This window comes from Xyrauchen texanus, chromosome 14 (genome assembly GCF_025860055.1).
Source record: "Xyrauchen texanus isolate HMW12.3.18 chromosome 14, RBS_HiC_50CHRs, whole genome shotgun sequence".
Lineage (NCBI taxonomy): Eukaryota > Metazoa > Chordata > Actinopteri > Cypriniformes > Catostomidae > Xyrauchen > Xyrauchen texanus.
In genome coordinates, this window is record NC_068289.1 from 28,513,603 (window position 1) to 28,527,331 (window position 13,729).

Consider the following 13,729-nt stretch of genomic DNA (forward strand, 5'->3'; position numbering starts at 1 on the left):
TAGCCTTATATTCCTTTAGATATTTCACTAAAATTCTGAGAGTGGAAAATATTAACACTTCTGTTAAAATAGATTTTTTTTTTTAAGTGTCTCTTGCTGATTAGTATTTTTTTGTGGGCTGAATGTCTGTCTCTCCCTCTGGCTTTCAGCTCTCTTCTCTCTTTGTCTCTTGTTTTACTGGACATTTACCTCATTAGTGCTGTCATTAATTCCTTTTGAACAAAAATGCTGTCATGATGTTATATTTCAGGTTTTTTTTTTTAAATCCTCATTATGTAAAGCTCCACATTTTGTATTAGAGATTATTTTAATTACCTGTGCTTTAAATGTTGTTCTACAGACATGAAACTTCAAAGGCAGTTAACAGCATTTGTATGTCTGTGTACGCATGCGTGCATCTCTCTGTATTTGTCCGTGTGTATGCATTATTGGTGAGTGTGTGTAGGAGACTGACGTATGTTCGCAGCTTAGTGCTGTGTGGGTTTGTAGCCAGGCAACGTGTGTGTGTGGAGTCCTGGTGAGCGGGTAACTGGCCACGGGAGGCCAGACACAGCACTCCTCTGAGCCTCCGCTAATGAATATGTAATTGCTGTTTGCAGAATACACACTGTTCTCCCTGCACATCTCTGTATACACTAGCACTGCCATTCCTCCAGAGCACAGCAGTTCTCTGCTCAAGATGTTCTCCTCTCTCTTTTTTTCCTCATTTTATTGTTTGTTTGTTTTGTTTTTTATTTTTTTAAAAATCATCATTATTAGTCCATAGTCCATTTTAGATATTAATATTTTAAACATCTTATGTAGGATGTAAGTTGTTTACCTATTATTTTATTGAAACATATATTTTGAAAATCATGAAAATTGTCATAAAAGCTGGCATGGTGTTATAAAATCTAAAACATATGTGATTTAATACACAGTTTTATTATAATTTGATGATGTAGGCAGAAATTAATAGAATTACAACTTAGGAAAAAAGCTTTTCATGCAGAAGATATTTTAATAATTGTTCATAATTAACAACCCTTAGAAAAATGTACTGTGGTAACCATGATTTCTGCCAGAATACCTGAATTACTATAGATATTGCTACTCGTTTTTAAATCATGGATAATAAATTAGGGATCACCTTTAAACAGTGTAGAAGCTTTCAAAAGCTTTCTGACATTTTAGTTTGTTTTAGTTTATTTCAAAAAAATTTTATGAAAGTTTTGGCTAATACCCCAATTTTACTATGGAAACAATAACGATAGTAGCTATAATATTTTGGCAAAAACTGTGGTTACCAAGGTACTTTTGTTTTTTCCCGGCGGCCAGCCTGCGGGTTGATCTTGCCATGTTGCAGCCCATCAGCCGAGCACTCTGTTCAGCAGCCTGTCATTAGGCAGGTGGGGTCGGGTTTGATGACTCTCTTCTGGCTCTCGTGCGAGTCTGAATCGGAGCGTCTCCTCATGTTGCATGTGCTGAGCTTACCGCTGCACCATTTGCCACTGCTAGTCTGAGGTCCCTGTGTGGGGAGGCCTATGGAAACATGTTTACAGTTTACACCCTTAGTGTGAAGTGTGTTAATGTGTGTATGTCTGTAGGAAAATAGGAAATTAGATTGCATGCAGATAAATTTGGTTTGACCTTAGGATGTTATGGCAATGCAGAATAATGTATTTTTTATATTATTATTAGACTTGAATTGGAAAATCTATCACAATATTTATGGAAATAATTCTGGTCTCATAATTCTTTATAATAATAATAATAATAATAATAATATGATTAGTTTAAACCACACTTTAGTATCTGTATGCAAGTGTATTTTTGTGTGTAATGTTTCTAATTTTAATGATTTAAGATCATTTTAAACCGAAGCCAGACCTTTTTTTATTTACAGTGTATAACATACTGTACATCAGTTTTTCTTAAGGAAACGTGCTCTTTGGAAAATAAGAATAGGGAAAAAAAAGTTACAAGATTTACAAATTAGCATCACAAGCTTCACCATATATTTTATAATGTCCTCTTGTTTGTATCACTGCACATATTACATCTTTATTTGCCCCTGAACTCCCCACTTGTGCATTTACCTTGGCCCGTGTTTAGCCCTAGTTGTTGTTAGGAGCATTATTGAGACCAAACTACATAGATATGGTGTTGTTTAATGAATACGAATGGTTTCAGTTGGTGTCCTAAAATGTCAGAACACAAGACAATATAAAGATTAGACAAAATATTATTGTAAGTTTTCCCAGTACATTAAGTAGTTATATGTCAAAATAAGCTTTCCCTTGTTTTTTTTTATTATACATATTATTTTTATTTAATTTACAGCTCTATCAGTTCAGGACTGTTTTATTATAATAACCTCCATCATATTGCTACATTGTAAGACAATTCACATGTATCCTTTTGTGTTGTTTTTGTTGTTCTGCCTTTTTCATAGATTCTGTCACTCTAAGTGACATTTTGAGAATCATCTAACAGGGGGCACTCTGCTAAATGATAATGAGCCAACCAGACATATCCAAACCAGATGGCACCCTGTGATTGGCCGATTGGCTTTAGGGAGCGTTAATGATGCACTGTGGTAGGCCAATAGCAAAGTGTCGTAAGGGCTTTCCACGCCCCTTTGCTCACTCCGTCACTAGCTGGCTCAAAACAGACATCTCCTGAACAGGTGGCAGTCTGGGGAAGGAGGCATATTTTGCTGATGTGAGGGAACGACCCCTGCCAGTCTTTTCTGGGATGGGCGTGACAAACACGGACCTTGAGCCTCGCATTAGGGTGTTGATCCAACAGGCCGTCTCCTCCAGAGCCGCAGAGGGACAGTACACAAGCACTGGTCCTCACCACCACCATTCGTCCATCTGTAGCACTGTTGGCTCAATAATAAAACAAAATCACCAAGCTGATTTGGTATACTGTTATTACATTGCAGTGCATGCCAACCTGTTGTTGACAAACCAGAGCATTAACCTGATGCCTCATTTACTCTAAATTGTTCATTTTTGTAGTTAGAATGTCTTGTAACCTGCAGTATTTGGCTTTAACAATGTGACAATGTTAAAGTTGCAAAAAGTAACACCTGTGGTATTGTGGGGCTGTGTTAACATATGACTGACATTATGCTGCAATATGTAACATTGTGTGCTGAATTATGTGGGAACTGAAATGGATAACACATGGCACAGGCTGTTTCAGAGGGGTTAACTGGGGTAAGACTCACACATGGAGCTAATGGTTTTCTCATGTATTAAATTCAGTTCATACCAGTTTAGCTACCTTTCCATATTTCCTTTCCTTAAAGCCGTGATGTGATGCTGTCATATCTCAAATTAAGTTTAATAACCCAAAAGTCTGATTTGGCAACATCTTCCTGATTTTTGAGAAGGTTCCTGCCACCTTGACCAATGCTTCAAAGTAGGGATTTAAAGGAGAGATGTGTATTTTAAAATGGCCTCTTCAATGGAACATTTAAGAGGCCTCTCTAAAAATGGCCTCTTTAAACCAAACCAGAGATTGAGACTTGTTTTATCCAAAGGTATATAGGTTAAATGAAGGATGTGTTTTGCCTACAGAGGCATACATAGTAAATGCATGGATGTCTCACTTCACATATTTTTCAGCTCAGTGTTGTGTCATTAACACACATAGCTGAGTTTACAACAGATATCAGTTGCTGCAGTCTGATGTCTATATCTGTGTGTGGTGTGTATGTGTGCACTTCTTTTAGGAGTGTACACATTGTGGATAGTGTGTGTGGCTCTCGCACAGTCCTGTAATAAAAGCTGCAAGTGAATTCTTTCAGAGGCTGCCTCATATTGTAGTGTAACTAAGCGTGTAGTAAATTTTCAGAGTTCAGCAGGGCACAAAGCGAAAATTGGGATGACACCCATAATTCATAGGATCCTCTATTCCTGCTGTGACCTTAAATTCACTCCTGGTCAGGGAGCTGTACTATAGACAGAGGAGCCAGAACCCACCAATGCCTTTCCTTCTGCTAACCAAAGCCCTATAAACGTGCAGGAAAAATCATGACTTTTTCTGTTTTTACAGAATTTAGTCACGATGTGCAAGTTATGCACCTAATGAAAGAAATAGTGCTTTTGACAAATAGTTCTCTTTTTAAAATGATTTAGACTCTTTATCTTCAGTTAAATAAGAACCTATTTGACTCTACATTTTATTTGACATGTTGGAGCCTTCCTTGCTAGGCAACTAAACTGTTTACACTGACATTGGTTACCAAAAGCTGCCGTATCAGCCAAAAAAACATCAACAATTACTTTGCATTAAGTCTTTCTTCATATGATATTACATTGCCAGCAAAGATCTTTTTAGATGTTATAATATTTGATGGAAGACCTTAGAGCTGTTAGCGATTGTCTGCAACAAGCCTGTGTTACAAGAGATGTGAAGAATGTGAGCGGCTCTCTGAAGGGGATAATGTGTAATCGAATGTTTGAAAGATGAACGTCAAATTAGCCATGTGAAATACATGTTGCGCATTACTTTTCTTTTGATGCTTGCATGCGCACATTGAGGCCAATTGTGGTCCAATTAACATGTATACATACTTGGCGAAGCTGAGCAGCAATCGCATTATCTAGCAGTATGTTTACTTTCATTTTAAATGTCATTGAAACGTCTCGGTTACCTACGTAACCTCAGTTCTCTCTAGATGAGGGAACGAGTATTGCGTAAGCTAGCTTACGCTACGGGAAAGATTCATCTTTTCTGAGATATTGAAGCCAAAAAATTATCCTTAAGTTTGTATCATTTGTCAACGCCGTGCAGCAACTGCAGACCTTGAGCGGGCTAGCTAGCGAGCTCATTGGTTGCTCTGCGGCAACTGCTGCAGCCTATAGACGAACTTGGGCGAACTCGCGTCCAATGAGAGGCGTCCGCGCGCTTACTGCTTCAAAGCCCGCCAAAATGGGCGTGACTAGAGTGCATATAAGCGTAGTTCGTAGGCTGGAACCCTGGTTTTCATCTCTTCAGCGAAGCTCTTCGCATCTCTGAACTGGAAGCCGCGTCGCCGTTCGAGGGGCATCAAGCAAGCGTGGACAGCGTTCGAAGAAGCCGGCCGTCTTCGCCACCTTCAGCCGTCCTGCGAGCTGCGCCATCCGGCGACGTATCCTTTTTAAAGCAAGCTAGTTCTTACAAACTTCACAAAAGAGTACGAGCGTCTTTTTAAAGATGCTTCGCTCCACTTGCGCCTCATGCCGCGCCCCTCTCAGCACCGGAGACCGCCACGTCATCTGCGCTCTCTGCCTGGGAGTGGGGCATGCAGAGCTCGCCCTCGCTGAAGGCGGATGCGATCTCTGCGAGGAGCTGCCGATGTCGACCCTGCGGGCTCGACTCGAAGCGCTCAGGACCGAAGCCGCCGCGCCGCCTTCCATTCAGAAAAAAAACGCCGTCGACCGCCTCGGGCTCGAGTGGTCACCGCCCCCTGAGCAGGCTCCCAACAGACTCCACACCGCACCTTTGCCCGCCCTCCGCGAGATGGCGGTCTAAGCTGGTGCTCCCGTCTAAGGCCTACAGAACTACTTCCGCCTGTGTTGGCCGCACCTATACCACCGCCGGCCAAGCCGCATCTGCTCTGCATTCCATGGCCGTCTTACAGACAGAGGCTGTTTCAGATCTGACTAGCCGACATGGGAGAAGCTGAACGCACTACGCGCCGCTCTCTCTGTCCGGTCTCTTCGGTTCCGCGGTGAGTGGCATTGTTGACCGTTTCTCGAAGCCACCCAAGCCATGAATCTCTTTCTGCCTCGTCGCGCTAGCTCCTCTGCAGGCCGCCCACGTGACCAGCCTCCTGCACGAGCCTCTTCACAGCACCCAGCTCAACAAGCCAGACTTCTCAGCGTCGACAGGGCGGCCGCCCTCGATCGTGCTCAGACAGCCGCCGCGGACCGCCGCCCCCCTGCGGGCCTCGGCCTAAAATTGTGCTGAAACCTGAGCAACCGAAGTCATCCTAGCGTTGTTGAGAAAATGACGGCTCAGTCCCGCCACGGCCGGACCACCGTCAAAGCTTCGCCCCCTGTCAGTCCCCTTCTCTCAGGCTACTGCAGTGGTGGATTCAGCAGCCAACAAGCCGGTGATACTACCCGTTTGCCTGCACTCAAACGCCGTTTTCACGGCAACCCAAAGAAATCTTGTAAAGAGTAAACATGCCTTATGTGTAGAAAATGTGCCCACAATCCAGTGCTCACCCCTACACACAAGCATTACACATCCCGTGTCCCTATCAGAGCACACTCACATAAAGCAGTTACGACCCGCTCGAGTGTTAGAGTTAATAAACGCGCCCACGAGCCCGTGCGCGCGCCCCTCCTCTGCCCGCTCTGTCACACGCACCAATAATCATGCCACAGTTGAAATCACAGAGATAAAAAATATTCTTTGCGCTGCTGTTTGATTGGCTGATTAGATAATTGCATGATTAAGTGTATTGGTGCTCCTAATAAAGTGCTCAGTGAGTGTCTGTTAGTCCGTTTTTGCAAAAATGCAGACTGGTGCAGTTTCAATCATATTAAAGCATTTTAATAAGATTAATTATTGTTTTAGTCCAACTGAAATTGAACTTTTAAAGTGCATGTAAACGTACTGAATGTTGCACATCCCGGCTGTCTCTCCCCTGATGACAACACTAGTTGGTAATTCAGGTCTCTAGATTTGGTCAGATACGTTGCGCCCTGAAATTGAGAAATAGTTAGGAATTTTTTTTATTTGAAATATGCTGTTAGAGGTCAATTTTGTTTGTTTGTTGTGCTTTTTTCTTTCAAGGAAATAAAGTTATCCACCCTAACCAGATCAAGGCTGTTCAAGAGGAATTCACCCCCAGTCCGGAGGCAATCAAGTTGGGAAAGTTGCACTTTCCAGAGCTACAGAGATCTCTACTATTTTCCAATGTGACGTAGCATCAAGATGTCCTCCACGATGCATCTTGCATTGTAGCTTTTCAGCTTTCACCTGAAGAAAGAAAATGAGGTGTTGAATATTATAGTTCCTAATTTAGTGCATCACTTAGTCCTGAGTTTTCTGCACGGTAGGGCTGTACATGTATGAGATGTGCTAGTAATGTACAATCTGCCAGTATTTCTTAGGCTAAGGATGGCCTGGGGTTGCATCTGCGGCACTCTCCCAGTTCGGCTCTTTGCTCGCTATCCAAGATTCCAGGGCACAGTCGCTTGATTTATTTGTGTTGTCCCGTACTTTTTCAGTGCCCTTTTTAATCTCCTTGAAGATTTGTTTCAGAAAATGTTTGCAAAATACCACCTGAGGCTTTACTGCCTGTCAACCTGACATTTGTAGACACTATATCAATATGAACAAACTCCAATACATCTGAATTACTTTTATGATACAGTTTAGCTGCAGATTTATTTTCTTTGAACAATATGCATATGCATGAGTCATTTAATTATTGGAACCCTTTCTTGTTGAGACGTTATGAGAGGGTAAGCTGATTGAAATATCTGGTTCAGTCCAGTTGTGTAATAAACTTAAGCATTTAAAATGCAAATAAAAGACTTCCAGCCCTAATTCTTGCAGATATTAGGGAATATTTAAATTTTTTCACACATGCTGTAGTAAAGATATCTTTGTTTAATAAAAAGCATTTTCCAACTTTTAACCAACTTGTATAAAACACAACTTTGCCTTAAACTGGAAGCTAAAAAGGTTATTGATCCACTGCATCATAATGGCATGACAATTAAAAGCTGATTTCAGTTACAGTTTTGCAACATTTGTATTTTTATTACATTTAACAGTTGAATCCTTGGAGTCTCTAAAAAGACTTGTGTTTTAGTGTTAAATGCTTAGTCCAGCAGAGAGTGCAAGAAAATAAATACTTTCAGAAAATACCTGACACAACTGGCATTATTTTTAACTGGTGTTCTGTTCAATTTTCCTTAGTGGGCTTTTATGTTTCATAACAGTATGATTGACATTACATCTCTGAAGCAAACTCATAACATTGTCACATTGGCGATGTTCCTTAGGCATCGAAATCTGCACCATGCTGCCCACCCACTGTGCCTGTTCAACACCTGAAATCTGTGCATTGCAATCAAGACAGAACATATTGTATTGCACATTTTTCTTCTGCGGAGTAATTGAAGTTTAACTTAAGTCATTTAATATTTTTTTTTTTGGGGGGGGTTGTTTTGTTTGCTGAAATGTATTTTAGTTGCATTACCATTTTATGCATTAGTTTGTGTTTGTGTGTGTGGCGGTGCCCACCCCCTGCCTCTCTCGTGTCAGGACAGACGATTGTCTGTGGCAAAGGTTGTGCATGCCCAGTGAAAGGCCAAACAAACAGAGCTGCCCTGCCGTTGAGCTTCCATTCAGCCTGAAGGCTCCTCCAGGCCCCTGCACATCAAAGTGCTATTTGCCAAGAAGCCGGCATGAATTTACTAAAACCAACAGAGAGCGAATGAGTCTGTGTGCCCGCTCTAAATTACAGGCCTTTGTTTCAGGGGATTATGTTAGCCAGTCTGTTGTCTAAGAGGAGGCCTGAATGTGTCTGCAGCCTGGCGTAAGCTCTAAACCGACCTGCTCAGTGGTGTTGAACATATTTGCTCGCAAACACGTACACAAAGGGCACCGCAGTTTGTCCTTTTTCCTTTATGTAAATATCAGCAGTTTTCCGTGCTTTCCTTTGCTTTGTTACTCGGGCAGTGGATCCTAGTGGTTCCGAATCTGCATGAACTTGCCCAAGCAGTAAAAAAAAACGTGCTTCCGTTGTCGATTTTGCCCATGTTCTGCACACACACACACACACACTTTGTCAAGAATGCCACTTTTCAAATAAAGCTCCAGGATTTCTCTTGAAGGAGTTGTTGGGAGGTTTTTTTTTTTTTTTTTTTTTTTGTCACATTTGTTATGAATGCATTTTACAGTACACTCTGTTCCCACTCATTGCTGGTCTTTGGCTCCCATGGACTGATGAGACCTTTGGCAGAAATGACAGGGGTGGATTTGTCTGGTGTGGGGGATGGTTGATGGTTCCGTTGGTCACTATGGCAATAAAGGCCCCAACAAAAAAGCAAGACTGGATATGGAGTGATCAATAGAGTCTGTGGTGAGCATCTCAGTCCTGAGCTCTGTGCCAACCAAAGATCGCAGACAGAAAGATTGGAGCCGCCATTGTGAACAGCCCAAAGGGCTGACGATATGCTGACGGCCTGGCACCCAGCCCACAATTCTCTCCTTGTCCCCTCTCTGCCATATACACTCATTTAATTTTCATTTTCTTTAGAATCTTCGTTGTGGATTCGTGTCAGACAAGCCCTTTTGCTCTCCTAAGCACTTTTCAAGCAAGTATTGAAGACTCTCAGTCAGAGCTTGAGACCGTGGGATCAACAGGCCAATGGACAGAGCTGGAAAATGCTACTTTGATGCATTGTGCCATATATCATAGATATTTGTTTGTTAATTGATATGACACTAAAGAGGACTTCTGTGTGACTACCCCCTCCCATTAAACGGCTACATCAGTTGTGTTTGTGCCTTTTCAGAAGTGTCCACATTAATGTGTCTTTACTATTTGAAACTGAGATGTGTGATCATTTACTATTTTGCACCTTATTATTTAATACACAGTGAGATTATATTTGTCAATGGAATTCTGATCTGTACTCCAAAGGTACTGTAAATTGTATTAATTATCTTGAAACTGTTCTGCAGAGTGAAAGATTCTTGGTTTAAAAGATTTGAGGTCACTAGAGATCAGCAAAATGCTACTTTCTCCTGATTCTTTGTCATTTTTCATGACAATTCTATTATGCCTCTAACTTGACATAATCTTTTTAGCTCACAATGCGGAATTATTTAAATACATTTACTAGTATTCCCAAAGAGAGTACAATACAATTAACACGAATAGGACCTTACCTAATCTTGACAGCACTCAATTAGGCTTGAAACACAGTCCTGATGGTTATGTGATGAGATTGCTCTCATAAATTATCTGATATCAACCCAGCGGAGAAAATGCATGTATGCAAAGTGCTGTCAGAGGAAAATTAAAAGGAAACGTTTTACATATTTTTCATTAATCTCAATGGGACCCGTGTGGCAGGGAGGATTTTACTCACCTAATTTCTTGCCAGGGGATCTTCCAAATAATTACTTTATTTTTATTTTTTTAGAAGACAATATATGACAAATTCATTTAAGCAAATATGATTCCCCCGCAATAAAACGAATCGTTTACAACAGGGGTTGGCAAAAGCCATTTTGGAAATGACGTGTAATTGAAATGAAATTGAATTTATTGTCAATGAGGATAATGAGTTAAAAATGAACTCTAATAATGCTTAAAATGTCTTATGTTTCTTTGCATGAATGCAATTGTCGCAAAGCCTCTAGAATAATCGCCGGATCCTGATTTAATTTATTTATTAATTTTTATTCATAGTACGAAATAAAAGCGTTGTTTTCATGTCTGTTTCAACAAAACCTTTTTTTCTGTACAAACGTTTTAAATGTAGGTCCTTTTTGCACACCTTTTATTCTTTATTAAAACCAAATACTTTCACTTTCAAATGGTGGGCTGTTATTATTATTATTAGGCCTATTATTATTATTATTATTATGCTATTTGCCATATTTGTGGTTTTATTTGTTTTTCTTTATTTTTGCTAAAAGTCATGATTTTAATAGTAACGGTTTTAAAAGTTTTCTAGTTTAGACTACATTAATATTTTGAAATGAGGCCTATGTATGAGCCAGACACAACTTTATTTACTTCCAAAAAAATATAACTTAGATTGTTGATTATGTTAGATCTTAGTTTTTACGGCTTTAAATGCAAGAATGATTTTCCGTATGATGGCACACCAAAAATAGCATAATGTTTCTTAATTCTGAAGCAACATTAAATTAGCCCTTTTCCTAAACTGTAAGCAGGGATTTGTTTTTCTCTTTTAAATAATATTTTATGTTTTGGTAGAATACCGATGTGAGTGAAGGATAGTTCTCTCTGAATAACCGGAGACTTTGAGCTGACTCTTTTATTTGAAATGGAGAAAGATCAAAGGACAAACCCCAGTAAACCTCCTCCAGTCTTTGTCTGCTGTTGCTATGGCTTCGAGTCGAGGGGCCACGTAAATCTCGACTCGATACAGTGCGACAAGAAGTCTCCGAAAACTTTTTCATTTTCCTTTTCAAAAGGGCCCTCTGCACTCTTTATATTTATTTTCTTACCATGAACTTTCATGAATGATGCCCAAGTATAATGTTTGATCAGCAGCATTATTGTTTTGTCAATCAAAGTTCACACTCTATCTCTCTTCATTTAATTGATTTATGCACTTATTTTAAAACCTAATGAAATGCAGAATAGTGTTCACATAGTTATAGGTTTGTTGTTAATGATGATAATAATCTTAAGTCTCTTATTACCTGCTAAATTCAAGTCAATGTGCATTATGAGAATATTTTTTAACGTTTAAATATATTTTAAATATGTGTTCTCCTTGATCGTCACGTCAGCCCTATAGAGCACAATGGGCCGATGTAATTTCCACTTTAGGCCTACTGTTCAGTCTTATGAACAGCCGATAGGTGGATTCCCCAATTACAGGCCCATGGCAGCTCCCCTGAAAATGGACTTTTCCTTCTGTTGTGACAAAATGGTACAATTGTAGCATTTTCTCCATGATCATCATCGCATTGTGGTTTTATGTATATTATAGCGGCTGTATATCATGAATGAGAAATTAAAAAAAATCCCGCGATATCTTTCATGGATGCGATAAAACAGATATGCTTTTGAGTGCCAGTAAGCTTGCTGTGTGTCTTGACTGCTCGGCGCAGCTTGTCCCATCTCACCCACTGGCTTTCTGATGAAAGAAGAACAGAACTTTAAGAAGTGTGCCGCCGGATGCTGTCAAAATTGGGGGAAGGAAGAGAATGGTTGTTCATAAAGGCGACATTTATTGCTTCTAGGCTGTTAAGACTTTTCCAGTTGAACCCTCATGGAACGGTGCAGATGCATCCATACAGAGCATTTGAGAGGAATATATGATCTATGCTCTTATAGGTTGCTTTCTGGTCATATCTGTTATTGTCCCTAGTTATAATGCGTAACAGGTGCACTATGTGGATTAAAGTCCACATTTATGATAGCAGAAGACATAAGATCTATAAAAGACGTCATGCAATAAAACGTGTGTTTGATTTCATAAATGGTGTATATTGTTATAGTTATCGTCTTAAACATTTCCTTGCATGCCAATAATGTAATTTCAACTATGCATGGCCTAATTTAGCTGACGTTCATTTTGTGCAATTCTAAAGGCCAATTTTTGCTATGTCATGGGATGACCGCATAGGTAGACACCTAAATAGGCATACTCTTTTTCAACTCACTGATTTAACTGTCAGGTATCGAGCCATGGGACATGTGAACATGAGTCTCTGGTTGATCACCTAGTCTTGACAGAAGTCCACCGAAATGCTATGGCCGTGTCCACATTGTGCATTTAACAAGCCATAAACCTTTGCGTTGACAATTCTCCCTAGAATAGTTTTGCTTCTGTTTTACAAGACGGCAAAATGATAAAATGTATAACACTGAAAACACAAATTAATACATTAATAATGTAAAAAAAAAAATTATAGATATGATGCTTAATGTTCATTCTAATATAGGCCCATCTTGAAACTTTTACTCGTATATTTCACTTATTCATATTTGAAGTGTAGGCCTGAACTACTGATCTGTTAATCATGTGTTATTAATTAAAGTTATTCATTAATCAGACAAGTGTTGCCGATAAGTAGGCTAATGAATTAGGCTGAAGTCACAATTGATTTTGATTTCATCATATCAGAACGTTTACAAAGTTGGATTATGCACTTTACTGCTCTGAAATGTTTTCAGGGACAGGAAGTGCTCATGTAGGCGGCGATAGGTCAGATGGGACACACAAACATGCCTATCGTGTGCTCTCACTGAATCACTCCCTCGAAAAGTAACTCAATTCAACGCATTTCCTCGTATAGGCATTAGCTATTAATTAATAGGCAATAGGCTATGTTTGGTCTATAGGCTAGTCTATATAGGCATATGTTGTGATTTTACTAGATTTACTGACTATTTAATAAAAGTTATTACCATATTGTAGGATATATTTGTTATTTTATATAGTTCTTGTTTTGAAATGCTTGAAAATGAAACTCTAAAAGTTAAATAATTTTGCCGTTTGTAAAAAAATATTTTAATTATTATTTTATGGTAGGCCTATTTGAAAAATAATAATAATATTTTTTGTTTGATAAATACTTTTATAAATATCTCAAACCGTATTTTTTTTCATAGGCCTGTAGGCTGTTGACAATTTGAGCGCGTGCCTGTGTTTGCACAGTCAAGCTCTTAATTGTAGTTTATGACATCATCTCCGCTAATCCAATTAAACATGTGTGTCCTATAGACACAGAACTTTGTGAAGAATGAATACCACAGCTTACCATTATGACTTTGAATTAGACACATACATTTAATTTTTTATGGTCTTTCAAAGCCTCGTTTATTTCTGCTGTTCTATTGCCTATTTTTGGGAAATAGTTCCCCTTTAATACCATTTTGTAGCCTATTTTTAATTAATAGCTAATGCATGATGCATTTAAAAAACATCTCCAACACAAAAAACAGCTCCTTAATTTGTAAGATATGCCAAAAATGCCTTTATCATACTGTATTTACAGTATGATAAAGGCATTT

At 39.4% G+C, this 13,729-nt stretch overlaps 1 pseudogene; it reads left to right on the top strand.

Annotated features, from left to right (window-relative positions):
- LOC127654651 (citramalyl-CoA lyase, mitochondrial-like) overlaps nucleotides 1-8,841 on the top strand; it is a 108,236-nt pseudogene extending 99,395 nt beyond the window's left edge.
- The last annotated feature ends 4,888 nt before the right edge of the window (nucleotides 8,842-13,729 follow it).